Genomic DNA, 8,485 nt, shown 5'->3' on the forward strand with positions numbered 1-8,485 from the left:
TGACCCCATGAATTGCAGCATGCCAGGCTTCCCTGTCCATCACCAACTCCCAGAACTTGCTCAAATTCATGTCCATTGAGTCAGTGATGCCATCCAACCATCTCATCCTCTGTCGTCCCCTTCTCCTCCTGCCCTCAATCTTTTCCAGCAACAGGGTCTTTTCCAGTGAGTCACTTCTTCTCATCAGGTGGCCAGAGTATTGGGGTTTCAGCTTCAGCATCAAGCTTCATCATTCATCCTTCCAATGAATATTCAGGACTGATTTCCTTTAGGATGGACAGGTTGGATCTCCTTGAAGTCCAAGGGACTCTCAAGAGTCTTCTCCAACACAGCAGTTCAAAAGCATCAATTCTTTGGCGCTTAGCTTTCTTTATAGTCCAACTCTCACATCCATATAAGACTACTGGAAAAACCATAGCTTTGACTAGATGAACCTTTGTCAGCAAAGTAATGTCTCTGCTTTTTAATATGCTGTCTAGGTTGGTCATAATTTTTCTTCCAAGGAGCAAACGTCTTTTAATTTCATGGCTGCAATCACCATCTGCAGTCATTTTGGAGCCCAAGAAAATAAAGTCTTTCACTGTTTCCATTATTTCCCCATATATTTGCCATGAAGTGATGGGACTGGATGCCATGATCTTAGTTTTCTGAATATTGAGTTTTAAGCCAGAGTTTTCACTTTCTTTCACCAAGAAGCTCTTCATTTCCTCTTCACTTTCTGCCATAAGGGTGGTATCATCTGCATATCTGAGGTTATTGATATTTATCTTGGCAATCTTGATTCCAGCTTGTGTTTCATTCAGTCCAGCATTTCTCATGATGTACTTTGGATATAAGTTAAATAAGTAGGGTGACAATATACAGCCTTAATGTACTCCTTTCCCAATTTGGAACCAGTCTGTTGTTCCATGTCCGGTTCTAACTGCTGCTTCTTGACTTGCATACAGATTTCTCAGGAGGAGGTAAGGTGGTCTGTCATCTCTTGAAGAATTTTCCACATTCTTGAATTCTTGATGAATTCTCCCATTTCTTTAAGAATTAAGACAAAGGACAATAAAATCAAATTGTACTTCTATTAAGAAGATGTATGTAAAATTAAATGTTTTTGTATAAACTAAAAAAATAAATAAGTCACAGGTATATAAGGTATAGCCCAAGGATTATGGGGCTTCCCTGGTGGCTCAGATGATAAAGAAACTGCCTGTGATGTAGGAGACCCAGGTTCAATCCTAGGTTTTCCCAGGTGGTGCTAGTGGTAAAGAATGAGTAGACTTAAGAGATGCAGTTTCAATCCCTGGATTGGGAAGATCTCCCGGAAGGGGTCATGGCAACCCACTTCAGTATTCTTGCCTAGAGAATCCCATGGACAGAGGAGCCTGACAGGCTATAATCCATAGGGTCATAAAGGGTTGGACACAGCATGCAAGGAGTATAGTCAGTCTTTTATAATAACTTAGTATGTGTGTGTGTACTTAGTCGCTCAGTCATGTCCAACTCTTTGTGACCCTTTGGACTGTAGCCAGCCAGGCTCCTTTGTTCATGGGAATTCACCAGGCAAGAATACTAGAGTGGGTTGCCATGCCCTCTTCCAGAGGCTCTTCCCAACCCAGGGGTCAAACCCAGGTCTCCTGCATTGCAGGTAGATTCTTTACCATTATAAAACTATTGAATTGCTATACTCTACACCTTAAATTTGGAGAAGGCAATGGCACCCCACTCCAGTACTCTTGCCTAGAAAATCCCATGGGCAGAGGAGCCTGGTAGGCTGCAGTCCATGGGGTCGCTAAGAGTCAGACACGACTGAGAGACTTCACTTTTACTTTTCACTTTCATGCATTGGAGAAGGAAATGGCAACCCACTCCAGTGTTCTTGCCTAGAGAATCCCAGGGACGGGGGAGTCTGGTGGGCTGCCATCTATGGGGTCACATAGAGTTGGACACGACTGAAGTGACTTAGCAGCAGCAACAGCACACCTTAAATTAATGCAATAAGTCAACTTTACTTCAATTAAAGAAGAAATGAAATGTATATGTATTATTAAATTGTGGTCTGAAAAGTTTTAACTTGTGTTGTTATCTAGTCAAAGCAATGTGTGTACCCATCAATGTGTGTGTACATCCAGAGAACACATTTCCTTTAGGTAATTACAAAGCACAAATTAACGTTATTGTTCAGGTCTCATTTATTTCCCAACATCACCTTGGAAGAAGTTACTTTTAGAATAGGAGGAGGGCAATTGAGGGACGGTAGAATTATATTTTTATTTTCTTATGACCTTTCCTACTATTTATATTGCAAGTTGCCTAAACTACTAGTGATAGGAATTTTTTTGGAGAAGTGAAAGTGTGGGGATTGGACAAGCTAGTGGGACTTCTACAATTTCACCCTTTAAGTGTGCTACCTACTTTAAAAATGAAAAATCAGACTTTCCTATAACTCTCAGAACTCTTTATATGCTGAAGAAACATGCTTGGTATCAGCCTAGAATTTGTTTTTCTATATTTATATGAGTCTTACATTTTGCTTGAAGGTTGGCTTCTTCTTTGAAAATTTATTGCATTTTTTTCATCCAGTACAATTTTTCTGAAACTGCCACCATCTCTATTCATGGATCTGGAAGTGAAAATGTTGTAAGACCTACAATGGTCACCATCAAATTTATTTTATATGGGGAAGTTGAAACAGAAACTTAAGATTCATAATTACTTCTGAAATAATTTCTTCCTTTGAGTACTGTTAGTTTTTTCTAAATGCTTATTTATAAATGCCATCATACTATCAGATAGCCAGTACTCATAAATGATATAAATAACTTTAAAGGCACTATTAAATTGTTTATTTTCTATTTCAGAGGAATAATTCATAACTGATTATTCCAACAAGGAACTAAGTGAACAGAGTAACATTTACAGTAACATGAAATGCTGTGATGCTGCCTCCCACGGGCTTAGCAGCCAACAATGTTAATTATGGTTCACCTTAGAATTTTTTGGGTAGAGTTTCATAATTTAGTGTAATACATGGCAGAATAGAAATGAGATAAATAAGCACTTTCCTGGTTCATGAAATTTATTTCTCATCTCATCTTGTAGCACTGGTAAAGAATGTGCTTACAATCATTATAAACATCAAATAATCTGAAGCAATGGTAAAGATTTAAAGATTTCCTGAGCGTCCAAAAACGTAATAGTTGAGCATCTGTAATAGTCATAGCTCTGGGTGATATAATAATGTATGTAAACAGATTAAAATGTCTTTGCACCTGGAGCCTTTATAATTTAAAGTTGGGTGATGAAGGAGACAGGTAGATGACAAAAAAACAGAGCGCTGATAATGAATCTATTTTCTTCATAGATATGTCATGATGATTTCTTTTTTTTGAGTGGAGAACATTGCGAGCAAACTGTAAGATAGGTCAGTGCCAGACACAACCTCTATCCTATCACCGAGTTCCCACCATCACTAAGCAGAGAAATGATACTAGGATTATGGTCATTATTTTAAAACATTTTTTTTTCCCCTAATTACTGACTGAGTAATTAGAGGGAAAATTGTTTCCCTTGGTTTCCTTCCAGATGCTGAGGCTGGTCACTAAGCAGGGTCCTGAGAGATGGACAGGGATCCAAAGGCCATCACACTGCCCCCAGCTTCACCTTTGCCTCTTGTTTGCAGTGCTCAGATTGCCATCAATGAAAACTGAGATTGACATTTGGAGAGCCTAAACATGGCACCTCTATGTGACCTGGCTTCCTCCACAGCAAGGCAGTCACAGGGTCGTTAAATTTCTTGCATCATTGCCCATGGCTCCAAGTCCAAGTTTTCCAAGTAACAAGGAGGAAATCTGGGTCTCCTTTTCTGAACTAGTCTTGAAAGTCATGTGGTGTCACTTCCACTACATTTGTTTGGTTGTAACTCACTAGCCCAACCAGATTCAAGGGGAGGGGACATAGACTCCACTTTCAGAGAGTCACATTGTATATGAGTAAGTGGGATAGAAAATATTGTCATGACCATTTTCGGAGAATACAGCCTATAGCAGAGCTTATGTTGGAGAAGGCAATGGCACCCCACTCCAGTACTCTTGCCTGGGAAATCCCATGGATAGAGGAGCCTGGTGGGTTGCGTTCCATGGGGTCGCGAAGAGTCAGACACGACTGAGCGGCTTCACTTTCACTTTTCACTTTCATGCATTGGAAATGGCAACCCACTCCAGTGTTCTTGCCTGGAGAATCCCAGGGATGGTGGAGCCTGATGGGCTGCCTTCTATGGGTTTGCACAGTCGGACACAACTGAAGCGACTTAGCAGCAGCAGCAGCAGCAGAGCTTATGTAACTTTTCCTTTTATAGCCAGTCACTTCTGAGGTAATCTTTTTAAATGTCCCTAAATTTAATTATTAACATATACTGGTGAATCCCAAATTTACATCTCTAGTCCTGACTTCTGCCCTGAGTTCTACATATGAATATTCAATTCTCTACTCGAACAGTAGCAACCCTTGCTCTCTCCACACCCAAGTCCTGATAATTAAAAATGTTCCTTAGGGGCAAAATTATTCCCAGGTGAAAGCCATTGGTCTAAAGTTATTTTGATTGATTGGTAAAAGGTTCTATTTACTAATATTAAAAAGTTTAAATGGTAGCTTGCTTGCTTTGCTTAAAGTTCGTTTCTTTGGTTGTTTCAAATCCATAAACGCACTTTAATGGAGAATTGATTTCAGAGTCCTGCTGGTAACTACAGTTTTTAAAAATGACTGTTGCTGGTATGATTTTCCTGGCTGCTATGAATGAAGCCACTGGATAAGAGAAAGAACTGCGCACTGTTATAATTAGTGTGTCTGTTTTAAACTGCATATCATTTTACAGAGTTTTGACCCATGGGCTTTGAAAACAAAAGAAAGACTAGGATTAAGAATTCAGCAATGAGTTGTAGAATACTTTTGTCAAGGTAAATTAATCTTTCTTTCATGTTAATCCTTTTGCTTCACTCCATTCTCATTGAGCTTTCATAGAAAATTTCCTACATGTTTGTGTTATCCATACTATCTTTCTTTAATTGTAAAATTCACAAGGTAAAGAAAATCAGTTTTCATGCTATTTTTCAAAACACCAGGCACCATGCTTCAGAATTATTTTTGTTGCTTCTGCTGATGATAATGATGGCACTATATAACCACATGCCAGGCATAAATAGTGAAATGGCAATTATATCTGCATACAATAGAATGGCTCTCCGGCTGTTTTTAGCTTCACTGGAGTCCTCTGCAATCAGATAAAACTGTGTGCAGAGTGGCCCTGAGAAGCTCCTTGCTTCTGGAGCAATTCTGGAAAGAATCGATGTATTTATTTTAAACGTTAGAGTCAGAAGAAAGTCTTCTCTCATTATTCACTAGAAAAGTGCTTCCTGCTTCCATATTAAAGGAGAAATAGAACTGTTTTAATTTAGTGATTTTTTTCATGGTTTTCTAGGGGTAGAGTTTCCATTTCTTTCTGAAGCTAAAATTAACAAAGCAAATTTCTACTGTGTACATTACTTACAAATGTGAATTATATGTATAATATAACATACTATATATGAAACTGATATATATATATATATTTTTTTTTTTCCTTATTAGCTGGATGTGACTTTAGTCATGTTACTTAATATTTTTTACATAGTGATGATAATGGGATTTACCCTAAATAATTTGTTTTGAATATAGTATGAATATAATATATAGGTACTTATATTATTAGTGGGCTTCCTTGGTGACTCAGAAGGTAAAGAGTCTACCTGCAATGCAGGAGACCTGGGTTTGATCCCTGGGTTTGACGATCCTCTGGAAAAGCGAACAACTACCCACTCCAGTATTCTCGCCTGGAGAATTCCATGGACAGAGGAGTCTGGAGGGCTACAGGCCATGGGGTTGGAAAGAGTCAGACATGACTGAGCTAGAATATTGTACACAACAATGCTGTGTACAATATTCCTAGCTGTTCTTAGGCTAGGTACAATAAACCTAGCTATTGTTAGGCAACCATGGGAGAGAATAAGAAGGAGGGCATGGAGGGAAGGCTCCCCTAGATGGGTGGTGAGGGAATGCCTCTTTGGGAAAGTGGCATCAGAGTTGTGACTGGAGGGCTGGTGGGACTTAGACTGTTCCAGGCTTCCCTATGTAAAGGAAGCATACAGGTGAGATACAGCTGCCTGCCTAAATGTAGATAGCATGCTTGCCAGTGTCTTGCTTCTCCATATCCCTTTTGCCAACACACAAGGCAAAGGAGTTTCAAAATCACGCTGACGCTTTTTCACTGATTGACTTAATTACGGACCAACCGCAAGTGGAGAAGACCTCGAGACCACTGACTTTTACTTAGGTCTTGAATTAGTTTGAGTTAGGGTTCAAAGATGTCGTTTGGGACGTGAAAATGAAATCAGGGATGTGTAATAACAAAACCAGTAATTTAGAACTAGGCTAAGCCTGACAAAATTCTCTCCTTGCTGGCAGCTGCAGCTGTCTGGGTCTCTAGAGGTGCATTGTACTAACTGAAGTGTGACTTTTTAATTTTAAACCAAGAAAAACAAAACAACTCCACTGTCTTTGGTTTTTTTTTAAAGTTAATTTTTTAAAAATGAAAATAAAAATAATGTGTGCATGAAATGTACAGAAAGTTATGAGAACTAAAACTTACCCTCTCTTTTTCAGGCCCCTACTTCTGTTCCCAGTAATCTCTTCAAAGAAGGTAACCATTGAGGCTTCATATGTATTCTTTTGTAGAAAAATATAGTTGCATCTATCAGCACAGATACTATATCTATGCGTGTGTGTGTGTGTGTGTGTGTGTGTGTATATATATATATATATATGTATTATTTAAAGTTTTTACAAATATGGTTGAACTGTAGTATAAAAGTTGGTATATATGTTACTTTTTCAGGGAGGCCTGGCATGCTGCGATTCATGGGGTCACAAAGAGTCAGACACAACTGAATGACTGATCTGATCTGATCTGATAGAAATGAACTTTTTAAATGGCTACATAATGTCATTTTTACATGGCTAATAATGTTTCATGATGATTTCACAATATATTTACATGTTTTAATTGAAGCTTTTTTTTCTTTCTTTTTTTTTGGCCACATGGAGAGGCTTGCAGGATCTCATTCCTTGATGGGGGATTGAACCTGTGTCATGGAAGAAAAAGCGCTGAGTCCCAACTGTTAGACCACCAGGGAACTCCCTTTCACAATATGCTTGACCATAATAATATGCTTGACCATTAATAAGCCTTTGAGTTATTTTCCTGCTTAGTCTTACTATACATAAGCCTGAAAAGAACATCTTAATCAATGGGAACTTAATTTTTTCAGTAGAGTCAGCTCCTAATAATGGAAATGTTTAGAAAAAAGATATTTATTTATTGCTGATTTTGAACATTATTACTAAATTGCACTAAAAAATTTACACCTATTAAAATTCCTATCAAAAGGGTCAGAACTCACTGTGGCATTAACAATGGATATTACAACCCTTAAAAAGTGTGTCAGTCTGATAGATGAAAACTTATATGTGTTTTACATTTCTTAAGTTGTGAATCAGATTGAGAATCTTTTTGCACATTGACCATTTTGTTTCTATATCTGAAGATCTGCCTATTTATGTTAATTGATCATTTTTCTATTAGTTCCCCCCCCCCCACCTCCTTTGGACTTTTCCTTGCCAACTTGTACAAACATTATGTAAATTAGAAAATTAACTCTTTATCAAAATAGTTAAAACTCTTTTTCTTTCCCTTTACCATTAATCTTTTAGCTCTGTTTATATTTTTTGGCATTTTCCTTTACAGTTTCTTAGTTTTGTGTCATGTTGAGGAAGGCCTTTCACATTACAAAATTAAAGAAGTATTTCCCCATGCTTTTTCTTAATTCTTTTATGGTTTCATTTTGTAATTCAAAATCTTTGATCCATCTGGAATTTATTTTGACACAAGGAGTAATTTTCTTTTCAAAATGATGAGGCAGTTGTCACCACACTATTTATTGAATAATATGTAAGTGACTCATTATTATTTTAGTGAAGTGTGTTGGCTCAGATTTTGGAATCAGAGAACTAAATCCAAACCTTGGTGTGGTTATTCTTACTTGGTCTTTAATGTATGATTAATACTTCAGGGTCACAATGTCTTGTGTGAAATCATTGTCATTGCCAAATTGTTTCCCTAGAGATTTCAGAACATTGAAGATCCACCTGCATCCCCAGGGTTGAACCTACTAACTGGTAGGCTTGCATGCCTGCTAAGTCGCTTCAGTCGTGTCCGACTCTGCGTGACGCTATAAACTGTAGCCCATCAAGCTCCTCTGTCCATGGGATTCTCTAGGCAAGAACACTGGAGTGAGTTGCCATTCCCTCCTGCCAGAGGATCTTCCCAACCCAGGGATTGAACTCCTTTCTCTTATATCCCCTACATTGGCAGGCAGGTTCTTTACCGCTAGCGCCACCTGGG

General features: G+C 38.3%; 1 long non-coding RNA gene across 1 annotated transcript in view; it reads left to right on the forward strand.

Annotated features, from left to right (window-relative positions):
• LOC129657178 (uncharacterized) overlaps window positions 1-7,401 on the forward strand; it is a 92,327-nt gene extending 84,926 nt beyond the window's left edge. Inside the window, exons 6-8 of the long non-coding RNA XR_008716583.1 lie at window positions 4,865-4,946; window positions 6,688-6,724; window positions 7,129-7,401. This is a non-coding gene — a long non-coding RNA (uncharacterized LOC129657178). The remainder of the gene's footprint in view (window positions 1-4,864; window positions 4,947-6,687; window positions 6,725-7,128) is intronic.
• The last annotated feature ends 1,084 nt before the right edge of the window (window positions 7,402-8,485 follow it).

This window comes from Bubalus kerabau, chromosome 7 (genome assembly GCF_029407905.1).
Source record: "Bubalus kerabau isolate K-KA32 ecotype Philippines breed swamp buffalo chromosome 7, PCC_UOA_SB_1v2, whole genome shotgun sequence".
NCBI lineage: Eukaryota > Metazoa > Chordata > Mammalia > Artiodactyla > Bovidae > Bubalus > Bubalus kerabau.